We start from the raw sequence: 12,495 nt of genomic DNA, 5'->3' as shown, positions 1-12,495 counted from the left end.
ATGTTGAAATGTTTTGCCACGATGTGCCCTACTGAACACAACCTAGGACTGTGGTAATAATATTTGACTCGTGTCATGTGACAGGGGATTGAGGCAGAAATGGATATGGGACTCGTGTCATGTGACAGGGGAGTGAGGCAGCCAGGGATATGGGATTCGTGTCATGTGACAGGGGAGTGAGGCAGCCAGGGATATGGGATTCGTGTCATGTGACAGGGGATTGAGGCAGCCAGGGATATGGGACTCGTGTCATGTGACAGGGGAATGAGGCAGCCAGGGTTGATGTGCCCCTGCATGCCTTTTCTCCAGCTTGGCATCTCTAGAGTAAATAAACAAATGGAGTAGCAGCACATATTTCCACGGAAGGTTCTCCTCGTCCTGCTCCGAACACAGGAAGAGATAAGAGAACCAGGAAAGGGGGGGGGGGGGGTGGACAGAACTCAAACGCAGAACTTAATCAAGCTGAGGGGAAAAGACTTCATTTAACTCTGTCGTGTCTGAAATGAAGTCTGAATTGAGCACAACAAGGCTCTACTTTAACTGATATCAAAATCAACAGCCATTCTGTCTGGCGTGTGATGAGCTAACAGCCAAACAGAGTTTTTACATTTGCTCTGCATCTTCATTGGTTAAGCTACCTGCCTGATCTTTTTCTGAAGTCCAATGGGGGCCCAGCATTCTAGGACAACTTCAAAACCCTCCCATGGGAGGCTAGTGAACAGCTAGTGATTACTGTGTGGCCCCACAGATGGACCGTGGGACAGGGGGCGGTGTGTGTGAGTGCGACCCCAGGCTGACTGAACCCTGCCTGGGGAAGAGAGGACGACGGTAGGGGGTGATACCTGGAAGTAGCATGGAGCATAGCTACAGGCAGGGGGGGCAGGTAAGCTAATGCTAGCAGCAGGGTAGGGCAGGTAAGCTACTGTCTGCTGGTGGGACAGGGACCTCTGGATCACATAGGGGTTATAGAGGTAGTGCTGGGGGAACACAGGTACAGATTACACACACGTCACCTACCAAATACAAAACGCCAAACTAGTAGTTAGTTCCATGAACGTGTCAGAAACACTGAACAGAGGAAAACATTTGATTCTAACAGACACAGATGTGACAACACAGATCTCCTGTGGACTAGTATGAACAGGGGATGGTATTATGATCCAATAATGACACATGACAGTTAGTGAAGCTAAAGGAATGGAGAGAGAGAGCAGAGATGAGATAGACAAGAGAAGGAAGACTAGGTCATCCTAGGGAGGGCGAGGTCATCCTAGGGGAGGGCGAGGTCATCCTAGGGTAGGGGTCGGGAGGTCATCCTAGGGGAGGGGGAGGGCGAGGTCATCCTAGGGGAGGTCATTCTAGGTCATCCTAGGGGAGGAAGGTCATCCTAGGGTAGGGCGAGGTCATCCTAGGGAGGCGAGGTCATCCTAGGGGAGGGCGAGGTCATCCTAGGGGAGGGCGAGGTCATTCTAGGGAGGACGAGGTCATCCTAGGGAGGGCGAGGTCATCCTAGGGGAGGGAGGCGAGGTCATCCTAGGGGAGGGCGAGGTCATTCTAGGGGAGGCGAGGTCATTCTAGGGAGGACGAGGTCATTCTAGGGGAGGATGATTGAAAGGCTGCTTGTTTCAGAGAGGAAGAAAGAGGAGCTGGTTGATCAACATGGATGGACTGAAGCTGAATGAGTAAAGGAGACTGATGATGGATGGAGTGTAGGGCCCAAATCCCCTCTAAACCCTCGCCCTGCACCCTAAACCCTACGCCCTGCACCTAAACCCTACGCCCTTGTGGAGAACAGAGGATATAACAAGCGTCGGTAATATGATGAGAGCCCCACTTGTTCTCTGATAGGCTAGTTGGAACTTCCACCAATCAAATCCTCTCAGATCTCCACAAGGGCATAGGTCTCTCTCTCACCAGGGTCATGACTCCCATGCGGTCCACCTCTCGGTTGGGGCTGCGGTTGGGGATGCGTCGCGGTGTGGAGGAGCCTGAGCCGGGGGGCGACGAGCCCCCATGGAGGAGGGGGATGGAGCTCATGGAGCGGAGCGGCTGGCCCCAGGCTGTCCCCGCTGCCCACACGGCTCTCCATCTCCTCTGCCAGCATGGCTGTGTTCTCCTTCTCCTCCTGAATCATCCTGGAGGGGGTGGGGGGGAGAAGGGAGAGGAGAGACGGGGGGAGGAGAGACGGGGGGGGGGAGGGAGGAGGAGAGGAGGGGAGAGCGAGCGAGAGGAGGAGACGGGGGAGAGCGAAGCGCGAAGAGACGGGGAGAGAGCGGGGAGAGGGAGAGCGAGGAGAGGGAGAGCGAGGAGAGGGAGAGCGAGGAGAGGGAGAGCGAGGAGAGGGAGAACGAGGCGAGGGAGAGCGAGGAGAGGGAGAGCGAGGAGAGGGAGAGCGAGGAGAGGGAGAGCGAGGAGAGGGAGAACGAGGCGAGGGAGAGCGAGGAGAGGGAGAGCGAGGAGAAGGAGAGCGAGGAGAAGGAGAGCGAGATGTTAGTGCTAGCATCTCCTTGTTTTCTCTAAAATAAAAAAAGGAAAATGTTGCTCATCAGATTACTAGAATGAATCTCCAGAATGATGTTGAAATACATCCAACATGTTGATAGTAGGGGTGTGTGTGTGTGTGTACCTGATCTCGTTGTTGATGGCGTCCAGCTGTTCCTGCAGCATGAGGGCCAGGGTCTGAGCGTCAGCCTGGCCGGCAGGGGACAGCAGGTCCACGGAGCTGAAGATGGTCTCGCGCTCATCGTCCTCCAGGTCTGACGTCTCCAGGTCAGACTCAAACGCCTGAGCAACGTTGGCCAGAACATTAGCCTGCTGCACGCGCTCCCACTCCTGTTCATTCAGAGTCTGGACCTGAGGAGAGAAGGGGGGAGAAAGGGAGAGGGAGGGAGGGAGTATTTGGGAGGGAGGGAGGGAAAGGTTACAGAGAAAGTTAGCCTAACCGTATCAGAGAGTCCAGGATACCTTTCAGCCATGCTCTGTAAAACACTCCACAGCAATGACTACAGACCAACACGATCAAATCAACCTCTCATTATTATGGTTGTCTTCACTATGACTTACATGTCTCTGATGTCCAGAGAGGAAGCAGAGAGAGAGAAAACACCATCAGATACAGAACAAATATATATATGAGAGAGAGAGAGAGAGAGAGAACCATCAGATACAGAACAAATGACAGGGAAGGAGACAAACAACAGTTTGTGGGCCGGAGATGACTTCAACACAGACAATAGATATCTGAGCTGAATGATCTGGAACATCAGTATCTAGATCCACCAGACAGACACCAGCTGTCAATATTCCATTTAAACTGTCCCTCACTAGGACACACACGGCCTCGGGGTTCACCTTGGAGGTTCGTCCCGTAGCGGGCGAGACGCCCCTTCTGGGGCCGCCTCAGCACCAGCGCTGCCGTAGTGGTCCGTGGCTGTCCATCATGGAGGAGGCCGACACCGGGTACCGGAAGTCTGGGGTGCTGCCTTGGTGAGACCGCCTGAGAGCGCACATACATCACACACACATACACACATACATCACACACACATACATCACACACACATACATCACACACACACACATACATCACACACATCACACACACAAGGACAGACACGCAACACACACACAAAAAAAGATCAATCACAAAGAAGAGGTGGACAGAGGCCAGAGCACTGGCCAATCATGTGTGGGCCAGAGTCCAGTGCGGCCAATGAGAAAGCTGATTATTTTACCCATGGTGCAGCAGTGAGTTGCTCCTGTTCCTGCCTTGCTCGTTCTCCGCCCGCATCGTCTCAATCTGGATCAATAGCTGCTCCTGAAGGAGGAAGAGAGGGAAGGAGGGGATAGGAAGAGGGGGAAGGAAGGAGAGCGGGAGGGAGGAGAGGGTAGGAAGAGAGGGAACCAGGGAGAGAGGAGGGGATAGGAAGAGAGGGAAGGAGGGGATAGGAAGAGAGGGAAGGAGGGGATAGGAAGAGAGGGAAGGACGGGATAGGAAGAGAGGGAAGGAGGGAGAGGAGGGAGGAGAGAGGAGGGAGTAGGAAAAGAGGCAAGGAGGTAGAGAGGGAGGGAGAGGTGAGGGGAGAAGGGGTAGGAAGAGAGGGAGAAAGAGGGGAGAAAGACAGACATGAGGAGTCTCATTGGCAATGAGAATCAAACACAGTGATGCCAACTCTCCAGTTGTTCAGAGGAGACAGCATCCAGAGTCAACAGTCCTTACCTTCTCATGGTGCGTTTCAACCAGCTTCTTACTGTGCTCCAGATCTCTGATCAGGCCGTTCTGGAGGACAGACAGCACATGGAGGACAGACCCACCCATGGAGAATCAGCACAGCATTGTCCCAGCTGTAACCTAACCCACCCACCTTGTCCTCTAGGGCAGACATCCTCTCCTTGAGGTGAAGCTGTAGCCTAACCCACCCACCTTTTCCTCTAGGGCAGACATCCTCTCCTTGAGGTGAAGCTGTAGCCTAACCCACCCACCTTTCCTCTAGGGCAGACATCCTCTCCTTGAGGTGAAGCTAACCCACCCACCCACCTTGTCCTCTAGGGCAGACATCCTCTCCTTGAGGTGAAGCTGTAACCTAACCCACCCACCTTGTCCTCTAGGGCAGACATCCTCTCCTTGAGGTGAAGCTGTAACCTAACCCACCCACCTTGTCCTCTAGGGCAGACATCCTCTCCTTGAGGTGAAGCTGTAACTAACCCACCCACCTTGTCCTCTAGGGCAGACATCCTCTCCTTGAGGTGAAGCTGTAACCTAACCCACCCACCTTGTCCTCTAGGGCAGACATCCTCTCCTTGAGGTGAAGCTGTAGCCTAACCCACCCACCTTGTCCTCTAGGGCAGACATCCTCTCCTTGAGGTGAAGCTGTAACCTAACCCTCTCCTTGAGGTGAAGCCCACCCACCTTGTCCTCTAGGGCAGACATCCTCTCCTTGAGGTGAAGCTGTAACCTAACCCACCCACCTTGTCCTCTAGGGCAGACATCCTCTCCTTGAGGTGAAGCTGTAACCTAACCCACCCACCTTGTCCTCTAGGGCAGACATCCTCTCCTTGAGGTGAAGCTGTAGCCTAACCCACCCACCTTGTCCTCTAGGCAGACATCCTCTCCTTGAGGTGAAGCTTTAACCCTCTCCTTGACCCACCTTGTCCTCTAGGGCAGACATCCTCTCCTTGAGGTGAAGCTGTAACCTAACCCACCCACCTTGTCCTCTAGGGCAGACATCCTCTCCTTGAGGTGAAGCTTTAACCCACCCACCCACCTTGTCCTCTAGGGCAGACATCCTCTCCTTGAGGTGAAGCTGTAACCTAACCCACCCACCTTGTCCTCTAGGGCAGACATTCTCCTTGTGAAGCTTAACCCACCCACCCACCTTGTCCTCTAGGGCAGACATCCTCTCCTTGAGGTGAAGCTGTAACCTAACCCACCCACCTTGTCCTCTAGGGCAGACATCCCTCTCCTTGAGGTGAAGCTGTAACCCACCCACCCACCTTGTCCTCTAGGGCAGACATCCTCTCCTTGAGGTGAAGCTGTAACCTAACCCACCCACCTTGTCCTCTAGGGCAGACATCCTCTCCTTGAGGTGAAGCTGTAACCCTAACCCACCCACCTTGTCCTCTAGGGCAGACATCCTCTCCTTGAGGTGAAGCTGTAACCTAACCCACCCACCTTGTCCTCTAGGGCAGACATCCTCCTTGAGACATCCTCCTTGAGGTGAAGCTGTAACCTAACCCACCCACCTTGTCCTCTAGGGCAGACATCCTCTCCTTGAGGTGAAGCTGTAGCCTAACCCACCCACCTTGTCCTCTAGGGCAGACATCCTCTCCTTGAGGTGAAGCTTTAACCCACCCACCTTGTCCTCTAGGGCAGACATCCTCTCCTTGAGGTGAAGCTGTAGCCTAACCCACCCACCTTGTCCTCTAGGGCAGACATCCTCTCCTTGAGGTGAAGCTGTAGCCTAACCCACCCACCTTGTCCTCTAGGGCAGACATCCTCTCCTTGAGGTGAAGCTTTAACCCACCCACCTTGTCCTCTAGGGCAGACATCCTCTCCTTGAGGTGAAGCTGTAACCTAACCCACCCACCTTGTCCTCTAGGGCAGACATCCTCTCCTTGAGGTGAAGCTTTAACCCACCCACCTTGTCCTCTAGGGCAGACATCCTCTCCTTGAGGTGAAGCTGTAACCTAACCCACCCACCCACCCACCTTGTCCTCTAGGGCAGACATCCTCTCCTTGAGGTGAAGCTGTAGCCTAACCCACCCACCTTGTCCTCTAGGGCAGACATCCTCTCCTTGAGGTGAAGCTGTAACCTAACCCACCCACCCACCTTGTCCTCTAGGGCAGACATCCTCTCCTTGAGGTGAAGCTGTAACCTAACCCACCCACCTTGTCCTCTAGGGCAGACATCCTCTCCTTGAGGTGAAGCTGTAGCCTAACCCACCCACCCTGTCCTCTAGGGCAGACATCCTCTCCTTGAGGTGAAGCTGTAACCTAACCCACCCACCCACCTTGTCCTCTAGGGCAGACATCCTCTCCTTGAGGTGAAGCTGTAACCTAACCCACCCACCTTGTCCTCTAGGGCAGACATCCTCTCCTTGAGGTGAAGCTGTAACCTAACCCACCCACCTTGTCCTCTAGGGCAGACATCCTCTCCTTGAGGTGAAGCTGTAGCCTAACCCACCCACCTTGTCCTCTAGGGCAGACATCCTCTCCCTTGAGGTGAAGCTGTAGCCTAACCCACCCACCTTGTCCTCTAGGGCAGACATCCTCTCCTTGAGGTGAAGCTTTAACCCACCCACCTTGTCCTCTAGGGCAGACATCCTCTCCTTGAGGTGAAGCTGTAGCCTAACCCACCCACCTTGTCCTCTAGGGCAGACATCCTCTCCTTGAGGTGAAGCTGTAGCCTAACCCACCCACCTTGTCCTCTAGGGCAGACATCCTCTCCTTGAGGTGAAGCTGTAACCTAACCCACCCACCCACCTTGTCCTCTAGGGCAGACATCCTCTCCTTGAGTGAAGCTGTAACCCACCCACCCACCTTGTCCTCTAGGGCAGACATCCTCTCCTTGAGGGGAAGCAGTAACCTAACCCACCCACCTTGTCCTCTAGGGCAGACATCCTCTCCTTGAGGTGAAGCTGTAACCTAACCCACCCACCTTGTCCTCTAGGGCAGACATCCTCTCCTTGAGGTGAAGCTGTAACCTAACCCACCCACCTTGTCCTCTAGGGCAGACATCCTCTCCTTGAGGTGAAGCTGTAACCTAACCCACCCACCTTGTCCTCTAGGGCAGACATCCTCTCCTTGAGGTGAAGCTGTAACCCTAACCCACCCACCTTGTCCTCTAGGGCAGACATCCTCTCCTTGAGGTGAAGCTGTACCTAACCCACCCACCTTGTCCTCTAGGGCAGACATCCTCTCCTTGAGGTGAAGCTTTAACCCACCCACCTTGTCCTCTAGGGCAGACATCCTCTCCTTGAGGTGAAGCTGTAGCCTAACCCACCCACCCACCCACCCTTGTCCTCTAGGGCAGACATCCTCTCCTTGAGGTGAAGCTGTAGCCTAACCCACCCACCTTGTCCTCTAGGGCAGACATCCTCTCCTTGAGGTGAAGCTGTAGCCTAACCCACCCACCTTTTCCTCTAGGGCAGACATCCTCTCCTTGAGGTGAAGCTGTAGCCTAACCCACCCACCTTGTCCTCTAGGGCAGACAACCTCTCCTTGAGGTGAAGCTGTAGCCTAACCCACCCACCTTGTCCTCTAGGGCAGACATCCTCTCCTTGAGGTGAAGCTGTAGCCTAACCCACCCACCTTGTCCTCTAGGGCAGACATCCTCTCCTTGAGGTGAAGCTGTAGCCTAACCCACCCACCTTGTCCTCTAGGGCAGACATCCTCTCCTTGAGGTGAAGCTGTAACCTAACCCACCCACCTTGTCCTCTAGGGCAGACATCCTCTCCTTGAGGTGAAGCTGTAGCCTAACCCACCCACCTTGTCCTCTAGGGCAGACATCCTCTCCTTGAGGTGAAGCTTTAACCCACCCACCTTGTCCTCTAGGGCAGACATCCTCTCCTTGAGGTGAAGCTGTAGCCTAACCCACCCACCTTGTCCTCTAGGGCAGACATCCTCTCCTTGAGGTGAAGCTGTAACCTAACCCACCACCTTGTCCTCTAGGGCAGACATCCTCTCCTTGAGGTGAAGCTGTAGCCCAACCCACCCACCTTGTCCTCTAGGGCAGACATCCTCTCCTTGAGGTGAAGCTTAACCTAACCCACCCACCTTTCCTCTAGGGCAGACATCCTCTCCTTGAGGTGAAGCTGTAACCTAACCCACCCACCTTGTCCTCTAGGGCAGACATCCTCTCCTTGAGGTGAAGCTTTAACCTAACCCACCCACCTTGTCCTCTAGGGCAGACATCCTCTCCTTGAGGTGAAGCTGTAACCTAACCCACCCACCCACCATCACCTTGTCCTCTAGGGCAGACATCCTCTCCTTGAGGTGAAGCTGTAGCCTAACCCACCCACCTTGTCCTCTAGGGCAGACATCCTCTCCTTGAGGTGAAGCTGTAACCTAACCCACCCACCTTGTCCTCTAGGGCAGACATCCTCTCCTTGAGGTGAAGCTGTAACCTAACCCACCCACCTTGTCCTCTAGGGCAGACATCCTCTCCTTGAGGTGAAGCTGTAGCCTAACCCACCCACCTTGTCCTCTAGGGCAGACATCCTCTCCTTGAGGTGAAGCTTTAACCCACCCACCTTGTCCTCTAGGGCAGACATCCTCTCCTTGAGGTGAAGCTTTAACCCACCCACCTTGTCCTCTAGGGCAGACATCCTCTCCTTGAGGTGAAGCTGTAGCCTAACCCACCCACCTTGTCCTCTAGGGCAGACATCCTCTCCTTGAGGTGAAGCTGTAGCCTAACCCACCCACCTTGTCCTCTAGGGCAGACATCCTCTCCTTGAGGTGAAGCTGTAACCTAACCCACCCACCCACCTTGTCCTCTAGGGCAGACAACCTCTCCTTGAGGTGAAGCTGTAACCCACCCACCCACCTTGTCCTCTAGGGCAGACATCCTCTCCTTGAGGGGAAGCAGTAACCTAACCCACCCACCTTGTCCTCTAGGGCAGACATCCTCTCCTTGAGGTGAAGCTGTAGCCTAACCCACCCACCTTGTCCTCTAGGGCAGACATCCTCTCCTTGAGGTGAAGCTGTAACCTAACCCACCCACCCACCTTGTCCTCTAGGGCAGACATCCTCTCCTTGAGGTGAAGCTGTAACCTAACCCACCCACCTTGTCCTCTAGGGCAGACATCCTCTCCTTGAGGTGAAGCTGTAACCTAACCCACCCACCTTGTCCTCTAGGGCAGACATCCTCTCCTTGAGGTGAAGCTGTACCCTAACCCACCCACCTTGTCCTCTAGGGCAGACATCCTCTCCTTGAGGTGAAGCTTTAACCCACCCACCTTGTCCTCTGGGCAGACATCCTCTCCTTGAGGTGAAGCTGTAGCCTAACCCACCTTGTCCTCTAGGGCAGACATCCTCTCCTTGAGGTGAAGCTGTAGCCTAACCCACCCACCTTGTCCTCTAGGGCAGACATCCTCTCCTTGAGGTTAAGCTGTAGCCTAACCCACCCACCTTTTCCTCTAGGGCAGACATCCTCTCCTTGAGGTGAAGCTGTAGCCTAACCCACCCACCTTGTCCTCTAGGGCAGACATCCTCTCCTTGAGGTGAAGCTGTAGCCTAACCCACCCACCTTGTCCTCTAGGGCAGACATCCTCTCCTTGAGGTGAAGCTGTAGCCTAACCCACCCACCTTGTCCTCTAGGGCAGACATCCTCTCCTTGAGGTGAAGCTGTAGCCTAACCCACCCACCTTGTCCTCTAGGGCAGACATCTTCTCCTTGAGGTGAAGCTGTAGCCTAACCCACCCACCTTTTCCTCTAGGGCAGACATCCTCTCCTTGAGGTGAAGCTGTAGCCTAACCCACCCACCTTGTCCTCTAGGGCAGACATCCTCTCCTTGAGGTGAAGCTGTAGCCTCTCGTTGGACTCTGACAGCAGCTTGTCCACCGTCTCCGACAGACGCCTGTTGTGCTCCTCGTTCATCTTCTCCCTCTGGCGCGCCTTCACAACACAAACGCTAATCAGAAGAGCTCCCAGACAGAGCAGGAAAAACTACCGCTTCCTTTATGACAGGAAACATTTTACAACACACATTTTAATTGTTTTCTTTCCATTTTCTGTTCATTAATGGATCTTTCGGTTGTATGAGGTAAAATCTTCACTGACTTATTTGAATGAGAATGAATATATTGTCTACAATGAAAGTACAATGATAATTAAAGACAGTCCAATGACCACATCTGTAAACAATGTCTGCCCAACAACACAGACTGACTGACTGCCAGCCAGATGACCTTTGACCCCATCTGTCTTACCCTGAGCAGTTCCTGGTTCTTCTCCTCCAGCTGAGCCTCCATCTGCCTCACCCTCTCCTCCACGTTGCCATGACGCTCCTCCGCCTGCGGGACAGACAGAGTCAAACACCTCATACTTGCAAAAACACAAACATTCCCAAACCTAAACCTTAACCCTTTAGGAATTAGATCTGAGAGGGCTGGGTCAGTGTGAGAGGACTGGAGAGGTTGAAGAGGGCTGGGTCAGTGTGAGAGGACTGGAGAAGTTGAAGAGGGCTGGCTAGGTGTGAGAGGACTGGAGAAGTTGAAGAGGGCTGGGTCAGGGCTGGAGTAGTGTGAAGAGGACTGGAGATTGAAGAGGGCTGGGTCAGTGTGAGAGGACTGGAGAGGTTGAAGAGGGGCTGGGTCAGAGAGGACTGTTGAAGAGGGCTGGGTCAGCTGGAGAGGTTGAAGAGGGCTGGGTCAGTGTGAGAGGACTGGAGAAGTTGAAGAGGGCTGGGTCAGTGTGAGAGGACTGGACTGGGTCAGTGTGAGAGGACTGGAGAGGTTGAAGAGGGCTGGGTCAGTGTGAGAGGACTGGAGAAGTTGAAGAGGGCTGGGTCAGTGTGAGAGGACTGGAGAAGTTGAAGAGGGCTGGCTAGGTGTGAGAGGACTGGAGAAGTTGAAGAGGGCTGGGTCAGTGTGAGAGGACTGGAGAGGTTGAAGAGGGCTGGGTCAGTGTGAGAGGACTGGAGAGGTTGAAGAGGGCTGGGTCAGTGTGAGAGGACTGGAGAAGTTGAAGAGGGCTGGCTAGGTGTGAGAGGACTGGAGAAGTTGAAGAGGGCTGGGTCAGTGTGAGAGGGGACTGGAGAGAGTTGAAGAGGGCTGGGTCAGTGTGAGAGGACTGAGAAGAAGAGGGCTTGAAGGACTGAGAGAGGGCTGGGTCTAGAGGACTGAGAGGTTGAAGAGGGCTGGGTCAGTGGAGGACTGAGAAGTTGAAGAGGGCTGGCTAGGTGTGAGAGGACTGGAGAAGGAAGAGGGCTGGCTAGGTGTGAGAGGACTGAGAGGTTGAAGAGGGCTGGGTCAGTGTGAGAGAGACTGAGAGAGGACTGGAGAGGTTGAAGAGGGCTGGGTAGGTGTGAGAGGACTGGAGAAGTTGAAGAGGGCTGGGTAGTGTGAGAGGACTGGAGAAGTTGAAGAGGGCTGGGTCAGGTGTGAGAGGACTGGAGAAGTTGAAGAGGGCTGGCTCAGTGTGAGAGGACTGGAGAAGTTGAAGAGGGCTGGGTCATGAGAGGACTGGAGAAGTTGAAGAGGGCTGGGTCAGTGTGGGAGAGGACTGGAGAAGTTGAAGAGGGCTGGCTAGGTGAGAGGACTGGGAGAAGTTGAAGAGGGCTGGCTAGGTGTGAGAGGACTGGAGAAGTTGAAGAGGGCTGGGTCAGTGTGAGAGGACTGAGAAGTTGAAGAGGGCTGGCGTAGGTGTGAGAGGACTGAGAAGTTGAAGAGGGCTGGGTAGGTGTGAGAGGACTGGAGTAGTTGAAGAGGGCTGGGTCTGGGGTGTGAGAGGACTGGAGAAGTTGAAGAGGGGCTGGGTCAGGTGTGAGAGGACTGAGAAGTTGAAGAGGGCTGGGTCAGTGTGAGAGGACTGGAGAAGTTGAAGAGGGCTGGGTCAGTGTGAGAGGACTGGAGAGGTTGAAGAGGGCTGGGTCAGTGGAGAGGACTGGAGAAGTTGAAGAGGGCTGGGTCAGTGAGGAGGACTGAGAAGTTGAAGAGGGGCTGGTTAGGTGAGAGGACTGGAGAAGTTGAAGAGGCTGGGTCAGTGAGGACTGGAGAAGTTGAAGAGGGCTGGGTCAGTGTGAGGACTGGAGAAGTTGAAGAGGGAAGGTCAGTGTGAGAGGACTGGAGAAGTTGAAGAGGGCTGGGTCAGTGAGAGGACTGAGAAGTTGAAGAGGGCTGGCTAGGTGAGAGGACTGGAGAAGTTGAAGAGGGCTGCCAGGTGAGAGGACTGAGAAGGAAGAGGGCTGGCTAGGTGTGTAGCTTCTTTCTCAGATCAATACAAATGACCTGAAAAGGCCCAGTCAGAGGCTTAGTACCATATAGGTTCATGTTAGG

The 12,495-nt window shown here is 54.2% G+C and overlaps 1 pseudogene; it reads right to left on the bottom strand.

The window, feature by feature from the left end:
- LOC135567308 (liprin-alpha-1-like) overlaps positions 1-10,542 on the bottom strand; it is a 46,429-nt pseudogene extending 35,887 nt beyond the window's left edge.
- Positions 10,543-12,495: the final 1,953 nt, after the last annotated feature.

This window comes from Oncorhynchus nerka, unplaced genomic scaffold, assembly GCF_034236695.1.
Source record: "Oncorhynchus nerka isolate Pitt River unplaced genomic scaffold, Oner_Uvic_2.0 unplaced_scaffold_2163, whole genome shotgun sequence".
Taxonomy (NCBI): Eukaryota; Metazoa; Chordata; class Actinopteri; order Salmoniformes; family Salmonidae; genus Oncorhynchus; species Oncorhynchus nerka.
Note: the sequence above shows the minus strand (reverse complement) of the source record. Positions and strands in the feature narration are given on the sequence as shown.